We start from the raw sequence: 27,061 nt of genomic DNA on the forward strand, positions 1-27,061 counted from the left end.
CTTTAGTTCTTCTTCGCTTTCTGCCATAAGAGAGGTGTCATCTGCATATCTGAAGTTATTTATATTTCTCCCCGTAGTCTTGATTCCAGCTTGTGCTTCATCTAGCCCAGCGTCTCTCATGATGTATTCTGCATATAAGTTAAATAAGCAGGGTGACAATATCCAGAACAAAACTAACTAAAGCACAAATTGGAAAACAAAACTAAAGCAAGGTGCCAATTGGGGTATAAAGCAATGAAAATAAAACTAACAAATATGTTGAGACTAAAGGAAAGACAGAAAGGAAAGAAAGAATAGATATGCAAAGTTAAATAGAGGTAGACAAAGAAGATTTTTATATATTAAAGATTTACTGCAAAGGGAAAAGAACAGTAGGAAAAGCAAACAAAGAAATAAATGTAGAAAAAATAATAATAGGTTTAAAAAATTAAAATTTAAAAAAGTGTAAAAAAACAAAACAAAACAAAAACTCCCCAGAACTGCAAAAGCCCAATATAGAGGCAGAGGTTTACAGCAATAAACAGGGTGACTGAGAAAAAAAAAAAAAAAGCTCAAAAGCTTAGTTATATTTCATAGTGCCAATAAAATTGACAACTACAAAGAGGTGGGGAAAATCCAAGAGAATCTACAGGACAAGTCAAAACATAAGAATAATAAGTGTTTTTATTGAGTCACTGCTGTCAGAGTACTTTCCCTCGCTGGGAGTCACAGTCCACTTCACCTCCCTAGGATGCCATCTAATGCTGTGCTGATGCCTAGACCTGCTGTGAGGGCAGCTCAGATTCTAATCTGCTCCCACTCGTACTCTGTGTTCTTGCCTCCAATGTCCACAGCTATCAGAACTAGTGCATTTTCTTTGATGGGAGCTCTCAATGACATTTTATATATTCCACAGACGCAGAGTCTGCCTAGCTGATCGTGCAGATTTAATTTGCAACTTGTACAGCTAGTGGGAGGGTTTGGGGTCTTCTTCCTTAGTCACATTGCACCTGGGTTTCAACTGTGGTTTTATTACCACCTTTGGATTTGGGTCGTCCACTGGGGTTTGCTCCTGAGGCTTCCCTGGAGGATTTGTGTTTGCCCCTGTGAGGGCCAGGTGTGGAGGTGGTGCAGCTGCTTGAGTCACAGGGGTTCTGGCAGCACTAGGTACTCAGAGGAGTTAGCAGCTAGGGCAGCAGGAAATAGAGTGCTCTAGAAGGGTATGGCAACCAGTATTGGCCAATACGCTCCAGTATTCTTGCTTGGTGAACCCCACTCCCTGACAGAGAAGCCTGGCAAGCCACAGTCCACAGGGTCGTAAAGAGTAGGACACTACAGAAGCAAACCAGCATGCATAGGTGCAAGAATTTTTTTGCCTGTGGAAGCTCTGCCCCAGTGAGAGTTGAGTGTGAAGGTAGCGCAGCTGCTCGGCTTGAGGGTACCCTGGCAGCGCCAACAGTGCAGTGACACAGACTGCCTCCAGCACAGGAGTTATGGCCCTATCAGAGTCTTTTTTTCAAGCCTCTTGTAGCTGATGATCAGAAGGCCCCTTTAGCCAGTCTTTCTCTGTAGCTCCACCTGTGCAGGCACTTAGAGGGCTTCCTTGTCTGGGGTCCTTCTCTGTTGTTCGGCGCATCAGGCACTTAAAGGGGCACCCTGGGTGGGGTCCTACTCTGTAGTTCAGTGCATTAGGCATTTCATGGGCCAGCCTCTCTATTGTGCAGCTGCGGAGGCTGTCCTGTAGGGGGAGAGAGGCTATGGTGATGGCTCCACCCCAACACGTGACTTAGCAGTATCGCCTTGCTTCCATGGCTGCCCAACTTTCCTCCACAGGCATTTCCCACCACAGTCTCCTCCCTCACATCTCCTTGATCTGTCTCTCTGCAGTCAACAGCAGCCCTCGCCCTAGGATTGCTCCACAATCCCTGAACTCCAGCTCCCGGCTGCTGCGCCATCTGGGGTACGTATGGCTGCAGCAAGGACTGTCTGATTCTCATTCCATTTAGGCTGCCACAGATCAGCTGTTTCCCTCTCAGCCTTAAATGTTTCTCCCTTGACTCAGATGCCCCAATGTGGAAGTTGGACCCCTGCTTCAGTTCCTCCACCCGCCAAAGGCAGGTCCAGTCCTACTAACCCTCTCCTTTTCCCCCCTAGTTCCTTCATCCTACTGAGTTTTGTGTGTGTCTATATATTTTTTCTGCTGGTGAGGTACTCCTGTCCACTCTCAGCTGCTGTTCTCCATGCACTTCTGTGTCTGAAGGTGTATTCTTGATGTATCGTGGAGAGAGATGTATTCCACATCCACCTACTCCTCCACCATCTTGTTCCTCCTCTTTGCCAGCTTTATTGAGATGTACCTGTCACATAACATTGCATAAGCTTAAGATGCACAACATGTTGAGTTGCTGCACACATATTGCAAAATGGTTACCTCCACAGTGCTAGCTAATTCTTCCATCACCTTACATAAATTACCATTTCTTTATTTGTGGTGGGAACATTTAAGATGTACTCTCTTAACAACTTTTAAGTATATAATACAATATCATTAACTATAATCACCATGCTATACGTTAGGTCCCCTAATGTACTCATAACCAGAATTTTGTACACTTCATCAACATTTCCCTGTTGTCCCTACATTTGAGATCCTGGTAACCACCACTCTATTCCCCGTGCCCCCTGCTTTTTTTTTTTTTTTCATGAGCTTGACTTTTTTTGATTCCATGTATAAGTGATATCATACAGTATTTGTCTTTCTCCGTCTGATATTTCATACAACATTATGCTCTCAAGGCCCATCAGTGTTGTCACAAATGGTAGGATTTCCTTCTTCTTATGGCTGAACAATATTCCATTGTGTATTTCTACCATATCATCTTTTTCCATTCATCCCTCGATGGAAACTTGGGTTGTTTTTACATCTTGGCTATTGTGAACAATGCTGCCATGAATTTGGGAGAGTAGATGTCTTTTTGAGTTCCTAATTTCGTTTCCTTTGGAGATATACACATAAGTGGGATTGCTGGATCATATGGTAGTTTTTTGTTTTTTTTGAGGAACCTCTATACTGTTCTCCATAGAGAACACTGTGAAATGGAATATCCCCTTCTATCTCAATAAATAAAGATGTCACAGCTATCCGAGACTGCAGCCCTCTAATATGAATTTCTGAGCCATGCGAGCAAGCAGCAGCTATGAATTCCTGAGCCAGGCTGACAAGCAATGCCACTCCTTACTCAAGAAACTTAAGGATGTCACAGTCATCAGCAATTAACAGCCCTCAGATGTGAGCCAAAAGACCCTAAAGGAACTCAAAAAAGAGAAAAATGTCTCTGTAAATATGCTGGATGCTGGCCCCAGATAGCTGAGATGCATATGAAAGGAATGACTAAATAATCCCAGACTCTTGCATCTTCCCATACATAGAAAAACACTGAATTCCTTAACTTGATATCTGGTTTTCCTTACTTAACAATAATCTTTGATGTTCAGACTGCCTGCCTGCTTTGTTGAAAATTTGTGTATAGTTTGACTCCCACTCCTGTCTCCTTGGAGCAGTCTCTCAGGGCAACTGAGATGTTCCTTCCCAGGCTTGGAGTCCTAAACATTCCCACCAAATAAAATAAGTCTCTACTTTCAGATTGTGACTATATTTTTAGTCCACAACACATATACATATTTCATACTACTTGCTCTTCTTACGGGCTTCCCTGATGGCTCAGATGGTAAAGACTCTGCCTGTAATTCAGGAGACCCATGAATTTGATCCCTGGATCAGGAATATCCCTAGAGGAGGGCATGGCAACCCACTCCAGTATTCTTGCCTTGAGGATTCCATGGACAGAGGAGCCTGGTGGGCTACAGTCATGGGGTCACAAAGAGTTGGACACCACTGAGCTCTCTTTATAATGGGAGCTTGACCTGCCTCCATTGAGAGGTGTATCGGCAAAGAAGGGAGGAGGTGTATGTCCCTTTCTCTTGAATCTGAGTGGACCTTTATAATTGTCTCACTCAACATAAGGTAGAAGATGTGACACTTTGTCACACTGAGGATAGACTATAAAAGGCAATGCAGCTTCCCTCTGACTCTCTCTCTCTGGATGCCCACTCTGGGAAAATAGCCCCCATGTTATAAGGAAACCCAGGTCACATGCAGAGGCTCTGTGTTGGGTTGCAGGTGACAACCCCAGCTAGGCCTCCTCCATGGCCAGCAACAACCTCCAGACATGTGAGTAAAAGAACCTTCAGATGATTTCAACCCCCAGAATTTAAGTCTTGAGGCCCCAGACTGTAGAGCTGAGACAAGCTGTCCCCACCTGGATATCAGATCCACAGAAACCATGAGAGACAGTAAATTCTTTTTATTTTAAACCACTATGTTCTGAGGTAATTTCTTACATAGCAATAGAAAACTAAAACATGTTAGGTTAAATCAGATCACTTCCATATATACACAAGGGTCTCATTCGAGAGAAAGGAGTCTCAATCTTTCTGAATTCTATTAAATACAAAGAAAACAAAACAACCACACCTATCCTATAACTACCAGATCCTTCCCTATACCAACATCTTTATTAGTAGTTCACAAAAACATCATGGTATCGATTTTACTATGTGGCAAGTACTGTCAAACTGAATCAATTAACATTTCCGGGAAATTTTCATTTCTACAAGCAAACCACATTCAGCTGCTAGAAACACATGAACTAAATTAAAGGTCACGGGTTTACTTTTATTTTTCAAGGCACATGGGCATCCCCATCTGCTACAAATGAGATCTATAAAGGTCAGATTGTAATATAAAAGTCAGCTCCATCATAATTGCAAACCTGAACAGTGATATCCCCTGGAATTAAGTGACTTTAAAAGTTCTCAGTTCAGTTCAGTTCAGTCGCTCAGTCGTGTTCGACTCTCTGCGACCCCATGAATCGCAGCACGCCAGGCCTCCCTGTCCATCATCAACTCCCGGAGTTCACCCAAACTCATGTCCATCGAGTCGGTGATGCCATCCAGCCAGCCATCTCATCCTCTGTCATCCCCTTCTCCTCCTGCCCCCAATCCCTCCCAGCATCAGAGTCTTTTCCAATGAGTCAACTCTTCGCATGAGGTGGCCAAAGTATTGGAGTTTCAGCTTTAGCATCAGTCCTTGCAAAGAAATCCCAGGGCTGATCTCCTTTAGGATGGACTAGTTGGATCTCCTTACAGTCCATGGGACTCTCAAGAGTCTTCTCCAACACCACAGTTCAAAATCATCAATTCTTCGGCGCTCAGCTATCTTCACAGTCCAACTTTCACATCCATATATGACCACTGGAAAAACCATAGCCTTGACTAGACGGACCTTTGTTGGCAAAGTAATGTCTCTGCTTTTCAATATACTATCTAGGTCGGTCATAACTTTCCTCCCAAGAAGTACGTGTCTTTTAATTTCATGGCTGCAGTCACCATCTGCAGTGATTTTGGAGCCCCAAAAAATAAAGTCTGACACTGTTTCCACTGTTTCCCCATCTATTTCCCATGAAGTGATGGGACCAGCTGCCATGATCTTTGTTTTCTGAATGTTGGGCTTTAAGCCAACTTTTTCACTCTCCTCTTTCACTTTCATCAAGAGGCTTTTGAGTTCCTCTTCACTTTCTGCCATAAGGCTGGTGTCATCTGCATATCTGAGGTTACTGATATTTCTCCCAGCTATCTTGATTCCAGCTTGTGCTTCTTCCAGCCCAGCGTTTCCCATGATGTACTCTGCATAGAAGTTAAATAAGCAGGATGACAGTATATGAGCAAGATAAATGTATTCACTTTTTACAGTAATTTATCAGTTAAGGGAGCTATTTGGTCAAAAGAGCAGAAAATTCAACCAACATTGGCTTAAACAAATGTGTTTTTTTTCCTCATGTAATGGGAAATTTGGAGATCGGGGCTGTTGACATTGGTTCAGAGGCTTGAGCATCATTAGGGCCAGAATTTCTGTGATTCTTTTTTTGTTCTCATGGTCTTAAGTTATGGTCGCATTATAGCTATTGGAGCTCTAGACAATCTGTGGATGGGGGCTGGAAGAAGTCAAAGGAGAAAAGGTGGTGCCAGCAAATTTCTCTTTGTATCTCAGTGGGAGAAACACACCAAAGTCACTCCAAGTGTAAGGGAAACTGGAAAAAAACAGTATTCAGCTTTCACATCCTCTGTAGTAGAGGCAGCAAGGAAAATAGCTAGAAGTTGAATGAACCTGCAGTGTCTGAAATTAATATTAAAAATGACACTTTATCTTGGTCAAATATTCATGAAAATATTGACCAATAGAATGTATAGATACATCAGGCCTTCTTTTCACTCATGAACTCATCCTTCTGATTACAACCTATATACATATACATCTCAGGTTCCAAAACTGCATGAATTTCTAATCAGTCAATTAGTGTGCACAGTATAGTCCTATTTTTGTGAAAAATAAACATGAACAAATAGACATTCAAAATAATGTAGAAGATTTGTTGTTGCTGAGTCCCTAAGTTATGTCCAACTCTTTGTGACCCCATGGACTGTAGCACGCCAGGCTCCTCTGTCCATGGGGTTCTTTGCCGGGGTCCAGCCCCGGTGGATCCAGGGAATTCGAAGCGGGGACAGTGTCGGCGAGGATCAGGAAACAATTGCTTAATTAAACGTTAATTAAGGATATAAAGAGTGGTTAAATAAGGATAGCTCAGTGAGAAAATTGAGTGGAGAAAAGAGGCTGAATAATTCAGCCAGAAGGTGAGAGAAAGAATGACATGGGGAGACCAAGCTTCGGTGAACAAGGCCCGCACTTTATTTTCCAAAGTAGTTTTTATACCTTAAGTTATGCATAGAGGATAATGGGGGAAGGGGTAGAGTCATGCAGTAAGCCAGGCTTTCTTCCTGCAAACTTATCATATGCAAAAGTTTAGGTGATTTGCATCATCTTCTGGCCCAGAGGCCTGTTCACATTTTAAGACCCTTTCTTCAGAAAACTTATTTTTCTCTAAAGGTGATTAGTCAGGCGCCACCCTCCAAAAGCATTAGATAAAGTTGCATTCCTACAGGGCAAAGGTGTGGTGGGCTATAACAAGAAAAAGAATTAACTCGAGGGTCCAAGGTTACAAACATCAAAGCTACTACTTACATTCCTATACACCAATTATATTAATCAATACACTGCCAGGGACACAGTAGGTAAGGGATATGGAAACTTAGCAGCAAACATTGGCCCAACAAGTGAAAAACCCTTCACCAATACAATTTCTAATCAATCTTTTAACTGCTTAAAGGAATCTGTATTTAGACAGTTTAGAACATCTTATGCCTCTCACAGTTGGGAGGCTCTGAACAATCACATGTGGCCGGAAGAACCTATTCAGGAGACAGATGGTGGTGAGGGACAGCCCCCCTTAAAGTCAGAGGTGTAGGTGAGAGCACAAAGCAGTAAAGTAGGCAGACTCTGGTTTTGGGGGTAGATGCTCAAGAATTTCCAGGGGGGACTCCTGAGGCTCGATCTCGCCTTTGCGTTTGCCGAGCCTCCTTCCTCATGACCTTTGCCATGGGCAGAGTTCCTCACACTGGCTCCCGGCAGTTCTTCAGGCCATTTCCCTTTCCAAATACAGGAGAAGAGACACACACTAAACTATTGAGAAAATCATGCATCTTCCCCCTTTTATGCCACCTGATGTGAAGAGCCAACTCATAGAAAAAGACCCTGATGCTGGGAAAGATTGAAGGCAGGAGGAGAAGGGGATGACAGAGAACCAGATGGTTGGATGACATCACTGACTCAATGGACATGAGTTTGAGCAAGCTCTGGGAGATGGCGAAGAACAGGGAGGCCTAGGGCACTGCAGTCCATAGGGTTGCAGAGTTGGACACGATTGAGGAACAACAACACCTTTTATACTGCTTCACTTTTTGTTTTACAATAAAACATATTAACTATGGCAACCCACTCCAGTATTCTTGCTTGTAGAATCCTCATGGACAGAGGAGCCTGGCAGGCTACAGTCCATAGGGTTGCAAAGAATTGAACATCACTGAAGTGACTGAGCATGCACACAAGAAAAAAAGAATAATATACATAGACAATTAGCATTAAAAATGTCAACTTTTATGAAAAAGGACATATATATGTATAACTGAATTACTACTTTTCTGTACACCTGAAACTAACATAACTTGGTAAATTACTTATATTTCAACTTTAAAAAAGAAAATGGAAAAAAAAGTTAACTTTTAAAAATATAAACCAATGAGAAATAATCTCCGTTAACATTGGTATCAGTTTAGTTCGGTCACTCAGTTGTGTCCGACTCTTTGCAACCCCATGGACTGCAGCACGCCAGGCTTCCCTGTCCATCATCAACTCCCAGAGCTTGCACAAACTCATGCCCATTGAGTCAGTGATGCCATCCAACCTCTCATCTCAACCTCTCAACCTCTCATCAATCATCTCATCCTCTATCATCCGGTTCTCATCTTGCCTTCAAGCTTCTCCAGAATCAGAATGAGTCAGTTCTTCTCATCAGGTGGCCAAAATATTGGAGTTTCAGCTTCAGCATCAGTCCTTTCAGTGAATATTCAGGACTGATTTCCTTTAGGATGGACTGGTTGGATCTCCTTGCAGTCCAAGGGACTCTCAGGAGTCTTCTCCAACACCACAGTTCAAAAGTATCAATTCTTTGGGCTCAGCTTTCTTTATAGCCCAACTCTCACATCCATACATGACTACTGGAAAAACCATAGCTTTGACTAGACATTGGTATAAAGCCTTTCAAATGGATACACAATGCACTCACACATTTAACATATACTATATGTCAAAATCCTAATATATGATAGTGTTATCTTATGTAATCCAAACAATTATGTGATAAAGTTACTACAGAGAATCTTTCATTTCCCATGTATTTATTATCTAATCCCAAAGTTAACAATGAACATGAAAGTAATGGTCATAAAAAAAATCACTAATGAACACACCACCAATAAACCCACTGCTTACTCGGATATCGTCCTCCACTCAAAAACTAGCATGTTTTTGTCTAGTACATCGATATCTTTGTGTTTATTTACTACTTTTGACTTACTAAGAATTTGATCTTAAGTAAGTTATTAACTCTCTGTGCCTTCATTTTATCATTTGATAATTGCAGATGTAGAGGTATCTGCTTCATGGAACATAAGTTTAAATGGACAAATATCTGGCACATAATAAGCCCTGTACAAGGGATAGCTTTAAAAATTATAACATGCTTAAATGTAATAAGGTTAAATAGACATTAAATATATGAACTCGGGCTAGGTAAGGGTTTGAGAGGGAAAAAAAATATAGGATTGTCAGCATACTGATTATGTTTAAAATCACAGAACTGGAGAGAGGGAGTTTCTTTTTTTCTTTTCCATCATGGTTTATTACAGAATATTGAATATAGTTTCCTGTACTATACAGTAGGACCTTGCTATTTATCCATTCTATATATAATAGTTTGCATCTGCTAATCCCAAACTCTCAATCTATCTCTCCTCCATTCCCCTCCTCCTTTGCAACCACAATTCTGTTCTCTATGTCTGTGAGTCTGTTTCTGTTTCATAGATAAGTTAATTTGTGTCATATTTTAGATTCCACATATAAGTTATATGGTGTTTTCCTTCCTTTGTTTAGTATGATAATGTCTAGGTCCATCAATGTTGTTGCAAATGATATTATTTCATTCTTTTTTATTACTGAATAGTATTCCATTGTATAAATGTATCACATTTTCTTTATTCATTCATCTCTGGATGGACATTTGTTTTCATGTCTTGGCTATTGTAAATAGTGCTTCTATGAGCACTGGGATGCAGGTACCATTTTAAATTATAGTTTTGTCTGGATATGTGCCCAGGAGTGGGATTGATGGATCATATAGCAACTCTGTTTTTAGTTTCTTAAGGAATCTCCACACTGTTTTCCAGTGGCTGCTCTGATTGATTGATATTTTTCCCACCAACGGTGTAAGAGAGTTCCCCTTTCTCCATACCCTCTCTAACATTTGTTATTTGTAGACTTTTCAATGTTGGCCATTCTGACTGGTATATGGTATGTTGGATCATAGAAAAAGCCAGGGAATTCCAGAAAAACATTTACCTATGCTTCATTGAAGCATATGTGAAGTCAAGTGGGCCTTAGAGAGCATCACTACGAACAAAGCTAGTGGAGGTGATGGAATTCCAGTTGAGCTATTTCAAATCCTGAAAGATGATTCTGTGAAAGTGCTGCACTCAATATGCCAGCAAATTTGGAAAACTCAGCAGTGGCCACAGGACTGGAAAAGGTCAGTTTTCATTCCAATCCCAAAGAAAGGCAATGCCAAAGAATGTTCATACCACCGCACAATTGCACTCATCTCACATGCTAATAAAGTAATGCTCAAAATTCTCCAAGCCAGGCTTCAACAGTACATGAACCGTGAACTTCCAGATGTTCAAGGTGGATTTAGAAAAGGCAGAGGAACCAGAGATCAAATTGCCAACATCCACTGGATCATGGAAAAAGCAAGAGAGATCCAGAAAAGCATCTATTTCTGCTTTATTGACTATGCCAAAGCCTTTGACTGTGTGGATCACAATAAACTGTGGAAAATTCTGAAAGAGATGGGAATACCAGACCACCTGATCTGCCTCTTGAGAAACCTATATGAAGGTCAGGAAGCAACAGTTAGAATTGGACATGGAACAACAGACTGGTTCCAAATAGGAAAAGGAGTTTGTCAAGGCTGTATATTGTCACCCTGCTTATTTAACTTCTGTGCAGAGTACATCATGAGAAACGCTGGGCTGGAAGAAGCACAAGCTGGAATCAAGATTGCCGGGAGAAATATCACCAAACTCAGATATGGAGATGATACGGATGAAAAACCTAGACAGCGTAATAAAAAGCAGACATCTCTTTGCTGACAAAGGTGCATGGTTTTTCAATAGTCATGTGCAGATGTGAGAGCTGGACCATAAAGAACACTGAGCACCAAAGTATTGATGCTTTCAAACTATGGTGCTGGAGAAGACTCTTGGGAGTCCTTCAAACAGCAAGGAGGTCCAACCAGTCAATCCTAAAGGAAATCAACTCTGAATATTCACTGGAAGGACTGATACTGAAACTGAAGCTCCAATAATTTGGCCACCTGATGCGAAGAGCCAACTCGTTGGGAAAAACTCTGATGCTGAGAAAGACTGAGGGCAGGAGAAGAAGGAGACAACAGGATGAAATGATTGGATGGCATCACTGATTCAGTGGGCATGACTTTGAGCAAACTCCAGGAGATAGTGAAGGACAGGGAATCCTGGTGTGCTGCAGAACATGGGGTTGTGAAGAGTCAGACATGACTGAACAACTGAACAACGTTGTGACTGGTGTAAGGTGGAATCTCATTGGAGTTTTGATTTGCATTTCAAGAGGGAGTTTAGATGGAGACCAAGTGCCTAGAAAGACAGATTCTTTAAACATATCGGTCCCAAGTGGTAAGCACCATATTTACTGAAACACTTAGTTAACTCTGTAGAACATCTTTGCTCCTGATATTTACTTAACATGTTAACTAACGTCTTTTCTATAAAGATTCAAGGGGAAAAAATCCCACCTTGAAGCTGCTCTAGGGAAAAGTTTCCTTTCCCTATGCATGAATTTATTTCCCTTTCCTGGACAACGGCAATATGTAAACCACAAATTTAGTTTTGGGGATTAGTTCCCACAGTTTCAAAGCTCAACTGAAAATTCATCTGCAGTTCAATTCACTGACCCTAAGTACTAATAGTTCTTTACACTTTTTAATGAATATTTATTGTTTCTGTTTTCACTGTCTGATTTGATTTTCTAAGGTCACTCCAGATCCTTTGTGGCAAAGCATTGGTGGAGGAGCAGAAGCGGAAGAACATTGCTGGAGTAGAAGGATGGCACTGATGAGTGAGCTCGGCATGCCTACCTCCTCACTGTAGCTGGCTTCACACACTGTCCTTCCCTCCCCCCTACACTGGCTTTCTCCTGGCTCTTTAGTTCAAAATTCTCCCACCATCAGGCTCCTGGGGTGTAATTCGAGGACCACCAAATGGGTGGGGAGTTTACCTTATTTCTTCCCCCCACCAGAAACCAGAGGCCTGAACTCAGTTCAGTTCAGTTCAGTCTTGCCCAATCCATTTCGACCCCATGGACTGCAGCACCCCAGGCTTCCTTGTCCATCGCCAACTCCTGGATCTTACTCAAACTCATGTCCATCGAGTCGGTGATGCCATCCAACCATCTCATCCTCTGTCATCCCCTTGTCCTCCAGCCTTCAATCTTTCCCAACATCAGGGTCTTTTCCAAGGAGTCAGTTCTCCGCATGAGGTGGCTAAAGTATTGGAGTTTCAGCTTCAGCATCAGTCCTTCTAAACCATATTCAGGACTGATTTCTGCTAGGAGTGACAGGTTTGATCTCCTTGCAGTCCAAGGGACTCTCAAGAGTTTTCTCCAACACCACAGTTCAAAAGCATCAATTCTTTGGTGCTCAGCTTTCTTTATAGTCCAACTCTGAGATCCATATATGACTACTGGAAAAACCATAGCTTTGACTAGATGGACCATCGTTGGGTCTCTGCTTTTTAGTATGCTATCTAGGTTGGTCATAGCTTTTATTCCAAGGAGTGTCTTTTAATTTCATGGCTACAATCACCATCTGCAGTGATTTGGGAGTCAAAAAATATAAGGTCTGTCACAGTTTACATTGTTTCCCATCTATTTGCATGAAGTGATGAGACCAGATGTCATGATCTTAGTTTTCTGAATGTTGAGTTTTAGCCAGCTTTTTCACTCTCCTTGTTCACTTTCATCAGAGGCTCTTTAGTTCCTCTTTGCTTTCTGCCATAAGGGTGGTGTCATCTGCATATCTGAGGTTATTGATATTTCTCCCGGCAATCTTGATTCCAGCTTGTGCTTCATCTAGTCCAGCATTTCTCATGATGTATTCTGCATATAAGTTAAATAAGCAGGGTGACAATATACAGCCTTGATGTACTGCTTTCCCAATTTGGAACCAGTCTGTTGTTCCATGTCCAGTTCTAACTGTTGCTTCTTGAACTTCATACAGATTTCTCAGGAGGCAGGTAAGGTGGTCTGGTATTCCCATCTCTTTCAGAATTTTCCACAGTTTGTTGTGATACACTCAGTCAAAGGCTTTGGCCTAGCCAATAAAGCAGAAGTAGATGTTTTTCTGGAACTCTTGCTTTTTTGATGATCCAACAGATGTTGGCAATTTGATCTCTGGTTCCTCTGCCTTTTCTAAATCCAGCTTGAACATCTGGAATTTCATGGTTCATGCACTGTTGAAGCCTGGCTTGGAGAATTTTGAGCATTATTTTGCTAGTGTGTGAGATGAGTGCAATTGTGCGGTAGTATGAACATTCTTTGGTATTGCCTTCCTTTGGGATTGGAATGAAAACACCTTTTCCACTCCTGTGTCCACTGCTGAGTTTTCCAAATTTGCTGGCATATTGAATGCAGCAGTTTCACAGCATCATCTTTTAGGATTTGAAATAGCTCAGCTGGAATTCCATCACCTCCACTAGCTTAACTCAACCAGTTCCCAAACCAGGGGGGTCATGAGTGTGGACAGGAAGCCCTCCAGGATTGGGGGAGGGGCTTTCCTAAGGCTTTGATTGCAGGAAAAAGCTCTGTGGGCTTTTTTAAAATTAATATTATAAAGAAGGCTGAGTGCCAAAGAATTGATACTTTCAAACTGTGGTGCTAGAGAAGACTCTTGAGAGTCTTGTGGACAGCAAGGAGATCAAACCAGTCAATCCTAAAGGAAATCAACCCTTAGTATTCATGGGAAGCACTGATGCTGAAGCTGAGCTCCAATACTTTGGCCACCTATTGGGAAGAGCCAACTCATTGGAAAAGACCCTGATGCTGGGAAAGATTGAGGGCAGGAGGAGAAGGGGACGACAGATGATAAAATGGTTGGATGGCATCACCGACTTGATGCACATGAGTTTGAGCAAGCTCCAGGAGATGGTAAACGACAGGGAGGCATGGCATGCTGCAGTCCATAAGGTCACAAAAAGTCAGACATAATTTAGTGACTAAACAATAACAACAGCAAAATAGTTGCTTTTTTGACTTCCCTGGTGGCTCAGTGGTAGAGAATCTGCCTGCCAAGGCAGTAGATGCAGGTTCAATCCCTAGGTCAGGAAGATCCCTTGGAGAAGGAAATGGCAACCCACTCCAGTAGTCTTGCCTGGGAAATCCCATGGAGAGAGGGGCCCAGCCGGCTATAGTCCATGGGGTCACAAAGAGTTGGCTGTGACTTAGCAACTAAACAACAACAACATAATCGTTTCACAATGCTGTGTTAATTTCTGTTGTACAATGTAGTGAATCAGCTGTATATATACATATATCCCCTCCCTCTTGAGCCTCCTTCCCATGCACACCCCTACCCCACCCTTCTAGGTCATCACAGAGCACTGGGCCGAGCTCCCTGCATATGCAGCAGCTTCCTACTATCTATCTATTTTACATATGGTAATATATATATAAGCCTCCCAATCTGTCCCACCCTTCCCTTCCCACCATGTCCACTTGTGCATTCTCTACATCCGTGTCTCTATTTCTGCCCTGCAAATAGGTTCACTTGTACCATTTTTTCTAGGTTCCACACACATCCATTAATATATGATACTTGTTTTTCTCTTTTTGACTTCATTCTGTATGACAAACTCTAGGCCCGTCCATATCTCTATAAATGACCCAGTTTTGTTCCATTTTGAGGTTGGGTAATATTCCATTGTATACATGTACCACATCTTCTTTATCCATTCCTCTGTCGAGGGACATTTTGGTTGCTTCCATATCCTGGTTATTGTGAACAGTGCTGCCATGAACACTGGGGTGCATTGTCTTTTCGAATTATGGTTTTCTCTCTGTATATTCACAGGAGTGGGATGCTGGATCATATGGTAGTTTTATTTTTAGGTTTTTAAGGAATCTCCATACTGTTCTCCATAGTGGCTGTACCAATCTACATTTGCACCAATAGTGTAGGAGGGTTCCCTTTTCTCCACACCCCTCCAGCATTTATTGTTTGTAAGTTTTGTGTTTTTAGTCTCTAAATCATGTCTGACTCTTTTGAGACCCCATGGATTGTAGCCCTCCAGGCTCTTCTGTCCATGGGATTTCCCAGGCAAGAGTACTGGAGTGGATTGCCATCTCCTTCTTTAGGGGATCTTCCCGACCCAAGGATCAAACCCGTGTTTCCTGCATTACTGCTGCTGCTAAGTTGCTTCAGTTGTGTCCGACTCTGTGCGACCCCATAGATGGCAGCCCACCAGGCTTCCCCGTCCCTGGGATTCTCCAGGCAAGAACACTGGAGTGGGTTGCCATTTCCCTCCAATGCATGAAAGTGAAAAGTGAAAGTGAAGTCGCTCAGTCATGTCCGACTCTTAGTGACCCCATGGACTGCAGCCTACCAGGCTCCTCTGTCCATGGGATTTTCCAGGCAAGAGTACTGGAGTGGGGTGCCATTGCCTTCTCCCTCCTGCATTGCAGGCAGATTCTTTACCACTGAGCCACCAGGGAAGCTCTGTTTTTAAGTTTTTTTGATGATGGACATTCTGACCAGCTCACAGGCTATCTGCATCCATGATAGTGAAAGAGGCACAGGAGCCTAACACTCAAGGTGGTAACCGGAAAACCATGCCTGTCTGGGAGCTTTGCCAAGGCTGCTCTACCTGCCTGTGTGCCCTTCCCTGGTGTGCCAATGGCTCCCCCCAACTCGCCTGAGCAAATGCACTAAACTGGAGAGGACTTCCCCTTGTCTAAAACCAAAACCACTTCCCTACTCCCTCCTGTCCACCTGGAGAGTCTCAATTCTGGATGGACTGAGTACCTGGGAGCTTTCACATCCCCAGATCTGGGTGTTGATTCAGCTGATCCCCAATGGGACCCTGGATGTTTCTGAAGGTCCACAGGGTGTGGGAGGTCTAATCTATACTCAGGTGGCAAACCACACATCCACCCCCTCACCCCTCACCCCTGAGCACTTACCACTAGATTCCACATCTTAAAATTGCTTATTTGTTTATCATCTGTCCTCCCTGCCCAAATAAGAGCTCCTTGGAGACAGTAAGCCATGGCCATCTGGTTCCCCTCTATAGTCCCAGGGCTGGAAGGGGTCTGGGACTCAGCATGCACTTTAATAAACTTGTGTTCAATGAATAAATACAGGAATTATTGGAGGTCTTAATATGTATTCATTGCTTTGATGATGAAAAGTTATTCTAAAGTCAAGTCTTTAATCTCAAGCTAGGAAAAATAATTAAATCCAATATTATGGGGTCTTTGGGAGGCAAACACATTTCTCCATTCTGATTGTGCTACACATGTAACCTGGTGTCCAGCAAGTGGCAATGGGTGATGAAAATTACAAAAGCATTCATCCCTTTGCTAGAAAAGCAATGAAATAATTACTTATTTTTTTGGCTGCACCTCCTGGTATGTGGGATCTTAGTTCCCCAACCAGGGATCTGACACAAGGCCACTGCTTTTGGAACTCAGAGTATTAACTGCTGGATCACCAGAAGTCCCAAATGACATGACTCTTTTTTTGACAATGAAGTAATGAATAACCAAATTAACTGCAGAGAGGTTATGCAAAAATGCTACATCAGGGGATTTATAAGGTAGTGAAGCTATTCTGTACAATACTGAAACGGTCTATACATGTCGCTGTACATTCGTCAAGATCTACAGCAAAAATGGACAGAAGACCCAAATAGACATTTCTCCAGAGCAGACATACACATGGCCAATAGGCATATGAAAAGATGCTCATCATCACTAATTATTAGAGAAATGCAAATCAAAACTACAATGAGGTACACCTCACACAAGTCAGAATGGCCATCATTAAAAAGTCTAGAAATAATAAATGCTGGAGAAGTGTGAGGAAAGGGAACCCTCTTACACCATTGTTGGTGGTAATGTAAATTGGTGTAGCCACTATGGAGGTTCCCCAAAAAACTAAAACTAGAGTTGCCCTATGATCTTACAGTCCCACTCCTGGGTATACATCTGGACAAAATCAGAACTCAAAAATATACATGCATGCCAGTGTTCATAGTGGCAGGTTCATAACAGCAAAGACATGGAGACAGCCTAAGTGCCCATCAACAGATGAGTAAAGAAAGAAGATGCGGTGCATAGACTCAGTGGAAGATTAGTCATTAAGAAGAATGAAATACTGCCATTTGCAACAACATGGCTGGATCTGGAGATAATACTAAACAAAGTAAATCAGAAAGAGAAATACTATAATGTATCACATACATGTGGAATCTAAAATACCACATAAATGAACGTATCTATGAAACAGAAACAGACTTGCAGACATAGAGAACAGACCTGTGGCTGCCAAGGGGGCAGGAGCTGGGGGTGGAGGAGGGAGGTATTGGGAGTTTGGGATTAGCAGATGACAGCTGTTATTAATATATAGAGAATGAATAAACAACAAGGTCCTACCATATAGCACAGGGAACTATATTCAATATTTGGTGATAAACCATAAGGGAAAAGAATATGGAAAAGAATATGTATATATGTATAACTGAGTCACCATATATATGTGTATAACTGAATCACTTTGCTGTACAACATAAATTAACACAACATTGTAAGTCAACTATATGTCAATAAAATTTTTTTAAACTTATAGAAAGTGAACCCCAATGAAAACTGTGGACTTTAGTTAATAATAATGTGTCAATATTGGCACATCAATTGTAGCAAATATAGCACCTGAATGCATGGTGATAACAGAAGGAACTATGGAGGGGGAATAAAGTGGTATGTGGAAACCTTGAAGTTTCTGCTCACTTTTCTGGAAACCGAAAACTACACTTAAGAAGTCAATTAGTAATAAATGAAATTTTAAGCTACAGCAGTTTCTAAGCATGACCAGCTGGAAACAATTTGAGAACCTAGTGATACAGAAATGATGAGGGAACTGCTAAGATGGAACCACAATGCAAAAGTTTTGGAATACACAACAGATTTTTTTAATCTCATACACATTGATTTTACTTTAGACTCCACAGCCCTAAAGAAGGTAGGGTAATCACCATCATTCCCAAAAGAGACAGCAGGGTCAGGTGGAGAAATGGGAGGGCCACCTGCTGGTCCCTGAAGCCTCAGGGGGCTTGGACCTGGTATCCTGACTCTAAGTCCACGATTCTTTTCACCCCATTATATCACACACAGAAAAGGGACACCAAAGAGGATTGTCCCACTGCAAGGAAAGCAAGACAGTGTCGAACTTGATATATGAGAAGTGCATAAAGCAGGACTCAAGGAGAAAATCTAAACTAACGCTGGAACAGATTTTGAAGTTAAAGAGTGGTTAATACAGTTCATGGCAAATAGATGGGGTGGAGGGGAGGAGTGGAAACTGTGACAGATTTTCTTTCCCTGGGTTCCAAAATCACTGTGGACAGTGACTGCAGCCACAAAATTAAAAGAGGCTTGCTCTTTGAAAGAAAAGCCATGACAAAGCTAGAAAGCATATTCAAAAGCAGAAACATTACTTTACTGACAAAGGTCTGTCTAGTCAAAGCTATGGTTTTTCCAGTAGTCATGTACGGATGTGAGAGCTGGACCATAAAAGAAGGCTGAGCACTGAAGAATCGATGGTTTCAAACTGTGGTGCTGGAGTAGACTTTTGAGAGTCCCTTGGACTGCAAGGAGATCAAACCAGATATTCACTGAAAGGACTGATGCTGAAACTGAAGCTCCAATACTTCGGCCACATGATGTGAAGAGCCGACTTCACATCAGGAAAAGACCCTGATGCTGGGAAAGATTGAGAGCAGGAGAAGGGGGCAAGAGGATGAGATGTTGGATGGCATCACCGATTCAATGGACATTAGTTTGAGCAAACTTGGGGAAATGTTGAAGGACAGGAAAGCCTGGTGTGCTGCAGTCCATGGGGTCACAGAGAGTCAGACATGACTTAGCAACTGAAAAACAAATACAGTTGAATGTGTGTCACCTGGTTGTTCAGGATTTATGAACTTGGCCAAGTTTTATAATGATCATGTTTTAAAGAGACCCAAGCAACAGTTAGAACTGGACATGGAACAACAGACTGGTTCCAAATAGGAAAAGGAGTCCATCAAGGCTGTATATTGTCACCCTGCTTATTTAACTTATATGCAGAGTACATCATGAGAAACACTGGGCTGGAAGAAGCACAAGCTGGAATCAAGATTGCCGGGAGAAATATCAATAACCTCAGATATGCAGATGACACCACCCTTATGGCAGAAAGTGAAGAGGAACTCTTGATGCCTCTTGATGAAAGTCAAAGAGGAGAGTGGAAAAGTTGGCTTAAAGGTCAACATTCAGAAAACAAAGATCATGGCATCTGGTCCCATCACTTCATGGCAAATAGATGGGAAAACAGTGGAAACAGTGTCAGACTTTATTTTTTGGGGGCTCCAAAATCACTGCAGATAGTGACTGCAGCCCTGAAATTAAAAGACACTTAGTCCTTGGAAGGAAAGTTATGACCAATCTAGATAGCATATTGAAAAGCAGAGACATTATTTTGCCAACAAAGGTCCGTCTAGTCAAGGCTATGGCTTTTCCTGTGGTCATGTATGGATGTGAGAGTTGGACTGTGAAGAAAGCTGAGCGACGAGGAACTGATGCTTTTGAACTGTGGTGCTGGAGAAGACTCTTGAGAGTCCCTTGGACTGCAAGGAGATCCAACCAGTCCATCCTAACAGATCAGTCCTGGGTGTTCATTGGAAGGACTGATGCTGAGGCTGAAACTCCAGTACTTTGGCCACCTCATGCAAAGAGTTGACTCATTGGAAAAGACTCTGATGCTGGGAGGGATTGGGGGCAGGAGGAGAAGGGGATGACAGAGGATGAGATGGCTGGATGGCATCACCGACCCAATGCATACGAGTTTGGGTAAACTTTGGGAGTTGGTGATGGACAGGGAGGCCTGGAGTGCTGCGATTCATGGGGTCGAAAAGAGTCAGACACAACTGAATGACTGAACTGAAAGCTCAGGGTCCCAGAAGGCACTTTTTTTTTAATTGGAGGAAAGCTGCTTTACCGTGTTGTGTTGGTTTCTGCCGTACAATGACAATCAGCCATACCGGAAGGCACTCTTGCTGATGTTGAGACACCCTGACTCCCCCCAACTTCTCTGCCCTCTTCCCGATGAGCACACCCTGTGGGCCTGGCCCTCAGGCAGAGTCAGGATGCTAACTGGGGAATTCCTGCGCAGCACCACCCCGCCCTCAGCCTGTGTGCCTCCCCCGACCCCCAGGCTGGTGCTGCTGTACCTGCAGACTCAGGTGAATCTCCAATGATGGCAGCAGTCTGCCAGTCAGAAGGGCTTGTGAAGGATGACTCAGTACCAGCTGAAGGAGTGGCCTCATGATTCAGGCGGGCCTGACTCCTTGCACGGTCATCGGAGTGGGGGGCAGTGTTATTGGGGATCCCCAGGTGATCTGGGAGAAAGAAGCTGAGGGTGGGTGGCTCCTGGCACCGGCCACATCACTGGGTCCTGCCACCCACTGCCACGCACTAGAGGGAAAGGGAAGGAGCATTATGAAGGGGTGGCCACAGTGACATCGAGGGTCACCACCACCACCATTTTAAAGAAGAGACTCAAGGGACTTCCCTGGTGGCCCAGTGGTTAAAAATCTGCCTTCCAGAATTTATTTGCAGGGCAACAATGGAGAAACAGACATAGAGAATAGACTTATGGACATGGGGAGAGGGGAGAAGAGGGTGAGATGTATGAAGAGAGTAACATGGAAACTTACATTACCATATGTAAAATAGATAGCCAATAGGAATTTGCTGTATGTCTCAGGAAACTCAAACACGGGTTCTGTATCAACTTAGAGGGTAGGATGGGAGGGAGATGGGAGGGACGTTCAAAAAGGGAGGGGATATATGTATACCTATGATTCATGTTGAGGTTTGACAGAAAACAACAAAATTCCATAAAACAATTATCTTTCAATAAAAAAACCAATTAATTAAAAAAAAAGAATCCGCCTCCCAGTGCAGGGGATGCCAAGTTCTATCCCTGGTCAGAGAATTAAGATCCCACAGTTCTCGGGGCAACTAAGCCTGTGCACCTCAACTTGAGAAGCCCCAACAAAGACCCAGTGCAGTCAAAATTTAATTAATTTAATTTTAAAAAATAAATTAAAGAAATAAAGAAGAGATGCCGGAGACTTCCCTGGTGATCCAATGGTTAAGAATCTGCCTTCCAATGCAGGGGACACAGGTTCCGTTCTTGGTCAGGGAACTAAGAGCCCACATTGCTTGGGGCAACTAAGCATACAAGCCACAACTAGCGAGAAGCCCCGACCTAGACCCAGCACAGTCAAAAAATTAATTCAATTTAAAAGTAAATTAAAGAAATAAAGAAGAGGTGCAGGGCAGTTCAGCGAGTCACTATGGAGCAGAGGATCTCAGATCCCAGACCCCCTCTCAGCTCTGCTGGCCTGAGATGACCATCCTCCCCTAGAAGCAGTTCATCCTTTGCTTTGATGCCAGTCCTGGGTTTGAAGGACTTGTGAGACCCCCACCCCAGATCACTTATAGCCAATACCACACTCAAAAGGACATCATCAGAAGTCATCAGTCTTGCCAGAGGATGTCTGGGGTGCTGCCCTGGCAAGCAGGGGGGTCTCACTGTGGATGAGCGGAGACAACCATCTTCAAAGACGCTCACCTATTTCATTCTAAGAAAACACAACAAACTTGTTTCTGGCAAATTGAGCACACGTGGACATTTCTCCATGAACTCCAGTCGGCCAGTCTGCCAAAGTTAAAGACATCAGAGAGAGGGTGGGATGTATGGAGAGAGTAACCTGGAAACATACATTACCATATGTAAAATGGATAGCCAAGGGGAATTTGCTGTATGACTCAGGGAAGTCAAACCTGGGCTTGGTAACAACCTAGAGGGTGAAATGGGGAAGGAGGTGGGAGGAAAGGTAAACCATGGCTGATTCATGTTGATGTTTGGTAGAAACCAATGCAATACTGTAAAGCAATTGTCTTTCAATTAAAAATAAATAAAATTTTTTAAAATAGATAACTTCAACTCAAAAAAAAAAAAAAAAAGATGTCAGAGAAACTGAAGATTCGCCCACACTCACAGCCAAAGATATCATGAACCTAGGAGAAACGCAGGGAGGGTTCGACTAGCATGGCTCAGTCTCTGGTCAAGAACAAAAGGTGTTTCTTTCCCATGCTAAGTGGTAATGATTGCTTTCCCCTGTATTGTCCCTCCAGAAAGGTATCAGACTTTTCAAACCCGCACGCACACACACTCGTGCACATGCACACACACCGGTCTGTGTTCCAGGGGAGTGTGTCCAGCAGGAGGCGGCCATGCACACACAGCTGTGAGTCCAGACCCCGGCTGGTGGGGGCTGCATGCTTGGGTCCCGCACCTGCCCTGCTGGGAGACCACAGAGGCAGGGAAAAGACTAAACCGGGGATTCTAATTAAAGAAATCTGATCTTCTATTCCTCAAATAATCTAGGGGCAAAGCATGACATTTTTCCTGAATGTATTTATGGCATTTTTCCATTTGAAAAAGCATCCGCAAAAGCAAAAAAGGAAACAATGCTAAGAAACATTGTCTCCATTTTCAAGGAGAGGAGAATCCCTGTGCAGAGAGGAGAGGGTTGCCCAAATCTGTAAATGGCCAACCTTGGAAGGAACAGCGAAGGAAACCATGTTTGTGCCTGTGTGTGTGTGTGGGCGGGGACGAACCTTCCAGAACTTTCCCATCCCTTGTGATTGCAGGAAGCCCTCTATAAGATGAAGGCTGCAGACCCCACAGGGACCCAGCTAGAAGGAGCTGCTCCCGGGGTCCAGGTAAGAGCCCCTCCACCACCACCGTGCACTTGTGGGAACACACACACACATTATATACGTGTTTCACTGTGTTTATTTCTACTGCAGAAAAGGGAGGAGCGGAGGCTGGGGAGAAAGCACAAGAGCTGCTTTACCCTATGTCTTTGTGTTTGTTGAGTTTGAAACTTGAGATCATGTGTATGTGTGTGTGTGTGTGTGTGTGTGTGTGTGTGTGTGTGTGACCTCTGGATTAACTGTTGTCTCCTAAGAGATTCTGGCATCACTCCCTAATCTTCAGCAACAACCCACTCTCCTTCTGGGATACAGCACGCCGCCCCTCCTCCCAACCCCGATACACACAGCACACACATCACCCTCACACCACGCACCACACGTGCGCATCACACACCCTGGCCCTTAGGACACCTCCTGCAACATCTGGTGCCGGGCGGGGCTCAGCCTGCAAAGCAAGTTAAAGTCAGGTCACGATGCGCCCACTGACGGACGGGACTGGAAGGGCCCTGCCGTGGAAACCCCAGGATGCAGCGCCACCTAGAGGCTCCTCGGTGACACTGTTTCCCAACTTGGATAGAACAGAACACCAGGCGCATAGCATCTTGAAGAGTGTGGGAGAGCCTGGGATGAGCTAGGAAGGCGCCGCGTTTCTTGGGAGGACTGGATAGCTGGGGCTGCCCCTTCGAGGTGCTGGCCGGGCCACCACGGCAGCCGGACGTGCTCCACACCCTGCGATTTTGTGACTCCCTCTTTTGTATATTTATAATTCCTTCAGAGTGCAGAAGAATTGATGCCTTCCAACTATGGTGCTGGAGAAGGCTCCTGAGATTCCCTTGGACAGCAAGGAGATCAAACCAGTCAGTCCTAAAGGAAATCAACCCTGAATACTCACTGGAAGGACGGATGCTGAAGCTCCAGTATTTTGGCCATCTGATGTGAACAGCTGAGTCACTGGAAAAGTCCCTGACGCTGGGAAAGATTGAGAGCAGAAGAAGAGGGCGTCAGAGGATGAGATGGCTGGATGGCATCACCAAAGCAGCAGATGTGAACTTGAGCAAACTCTGGGAGATGGTGAGGGACAAAGAGCCCTGGCGTGCTGCAGTCCTGGGGTTGCAAAGAGTCAGACACAACTGGGCGACTGAACAACAAAAACTCCTTTTCCACTTGTATACACATATTTAATTTTTTCTAATTATAAAAGAAAAGTGTTTGAAAAGATGCCAGATGTCTTTAGTCATCAGAAAATGCAACCTCTGCCACGGGGAGGATGGGAGGAGGGATAGTTAGGGAGTTTGGGATGGACATGTACACATTGCTGTATTTAAAATAGATAAGCAAGGACCTACTCTCTAAGAGCCAACTCCTTGGAAAAGACCCTGATGGTGGAAAAAATTGAAGGCAAAAGGAGAAGAGAGCAGCAGAGGATGAGAGGGTTAGATAGCATCACTGACTCAATGGACATGAATTCGAGCAAACTTGAGGACATAGCGAAGGACAGGAAAGCCTGGCATGCTACAGTCCATGGGATCACAGAGTCCGATGTGATCCATGGATCCATGTGATCCATACACAACCTAGCAACTGAACAACAACAAACCAACTAGGGCCTATTGGATAGCACAGCGAACTCTGCTCAATGTTATGTGGCAGCCTGGATGGGAGGGGAGTGTAGGGGAGAATGGATACATGTATCTGTATGGCTGAGTCCCTTTGCTGTCCACCTGAAATTATCACAACATTGTTAATCAGGCATACCCCAATACAAAATAAAAAGTTTAATTAAAAAAAAAAGAATGCAAACTAAAATCATATGCAGCCTCATGAATGCTCATATGGGGAACACCAAGTATTGGGGAGACTGTGAAGCAGCTGGACTCTCATACCCCATGGGGGCATAAATCCAGTACCTGGGGAAAACTGTGTAGGGCTTATCTGTGGAAGTCCAGCCCAGGCAGCCCTGGGCACCATGGTCCCACTCCTGCTATACGCCCAACACACACGTGGGCACACAGACCTGCTGCTCCCCGTCCAGGTGCATAAAATGAGGGCCTGGAGGACCTCAGCTCCCTCACTGGGCCCTTCACTCCTGCAGCGGAAGATCCACCCCCCCGCCCCCGGGTGCAGTGGCATCACACGTGTGGCCAGCCCTCTCCACCTGCCCTCTCTCCACCCTCTCTCAAGGCAGCAGTCCACCAGGGACAGTTTGGCCCCAGGGGACTCTGGGCATCTGGAGACATTTCTGGTTGGCAGCACCAGGGAGGCGGGGTGCTGTGACATCCAGTAGGTGGCAGCCAAGGGTACTGCTCAACATCTTCAAGGGCATAGCGCAGCCCCTGCCAGAGCAGGACCATCTGGCCAAAATGCCAATAGCAGGTTGAGAAACAACCTTAAACGCCCAACTGTGGAGCAGTGGTGTGTAAATTATTACTGCTTTTAAATAAATGGATGTTTTTATCTAAAATTTTAGAATAAAAAATTCTAAATAGAATTAATCAGATGAGATGGTTAGATAGCATCACTGATTCAATGAACATGAATTTGAGAAAACTCCAGGGGACAGCAAAGGACAGAGAAGCCTGGCATGCTGCAAAGAGTTGGACATGACTTAGCGACTGAACAACAAAAGACTCAAGCAGAGCACAGTTATAATGTAAGTGCATCCAGCCTGTATTGAAAAGGACAAAACTTCAGAAGGAAAAAGGGAATTAGCGCACTTGTTTTCCAGGGCGTATGTACAGATTTTAATACCTTTTTTTTTTTTATCAACACTGGGGTTGCTCTGTTCTCCAGCTAACATTTTGCTTCCTTACCTAACAACTGTTAGGACTTTGGAGTTGGGAGGACACTCACATCCACGTGCTTCTATACGGAGCCATTCAAGAAATACATTTCTACACACTGTTTTCTCCCTAAGGGCAGTGTCTTGTGCAACATTCCTTTTGCCTAATCGGATAATTTGACTAATTTTTTTTTAAATTTTATTTTATTTTTAAACTTTACATAATTGTATTAGTTTTGCTAAATATCAAAATGAATCCACCACAGGCATACATAAATTTGACTAATTTAATTATGTTACCTATGAGATTGATGATTCAAAGGTCCACATAGTCAAAGTAATTAGCCTCCAATTAAAATAAAGATAAAAATAAATAAAATGACGTTCACATTGAAAAAAATGAAACAGTCATATCATCTATTATTGTTGGCATTAGCCATGAAAATTGTTTCCATTCACCATGGATTTATTAGGCATTTAACTTAATATTGCATAGAATTTACTGGATGCCATGGGAGGCACAAAGAAAGTAGAAGACACAGTCTCTACAAATGAGGAATTCTGTGTGTTCAATTTTTGCCAAATACTTTCTAGATTGTGGCTCTATCTGGTGTTTTAGAGACACTGAGGTCTCTTTCAGTACTTTTATTTGTTAAACTACATCATTCAGATCCAATCCAACAAAGTTTCAAAATTTATTCTGGCTGTTCCGCTTTTGAAGAATTAAGTATTTTTCTTTGGAAAACAGTTTTGTAGAAGAAACCAAAACCCCAGCAGTTCAAAACATCTGAGCAGAAACCAACACGAGGAATCAGTATAATCTTCAAGGGCTGGTCCCAGAGTAATTTAAGGAATCAATGTAGGAGAAAGTCCAATCTAAACATTACTAACTTGTTATAAATTTTAAAAGTCAAACATGTACATCATAAATTAAAATTCCAAACAGCATCAGAAAGTATACAGAGAAAAAGTAAGTCTCCACTTCATATGATTTCCTAGACTCCTTATTTGCCTGTTTTTTTGTGTTCTTTCAGAAATTCTTCAGGCTTCCCTGGTGGCTCAGATGGTAACGGATCCACCTGCAATGCAGGAGACCAGGGGTCAATCACTGGGTCAGGAAGATCCCCTAGAAGAGGGAATGGCAACCCACTCCAGTATTCTTGCCTGGAGAATTCCATGGTCAGAGGAGCCTGGCGGGCTACAGTCCATGGGGTTGCAAAGAATCAGACATGACTGAGCAACTATACTTTCACGTCAGAAATTCTTTATGCATACAACAAGCAAGCATAGACACTTTTATAAGTGGGAGTTGTGCTACATACTCAATGAAACAATGAGCCATGCCATGTAGGGCCACCCAATATGGACAGGTCATGGTG

Source organism: Bos indicus x Bos taurus, chromosome 1, assembly GCF_003369695.1.
Source record: "Bos indicus x Bos taurus breed Angus x Brahman F1 hybrid chromosome 1, Bos_hybrid_MaternalHap_v2.0, whole genome shotgun sequence".
Lineage (NCBI taxonomy): Eukaryota > Metazoa > Chordata > Mammalia > Artiodactyla > Bovidae > Bos > Bos indicus x Bos taurus.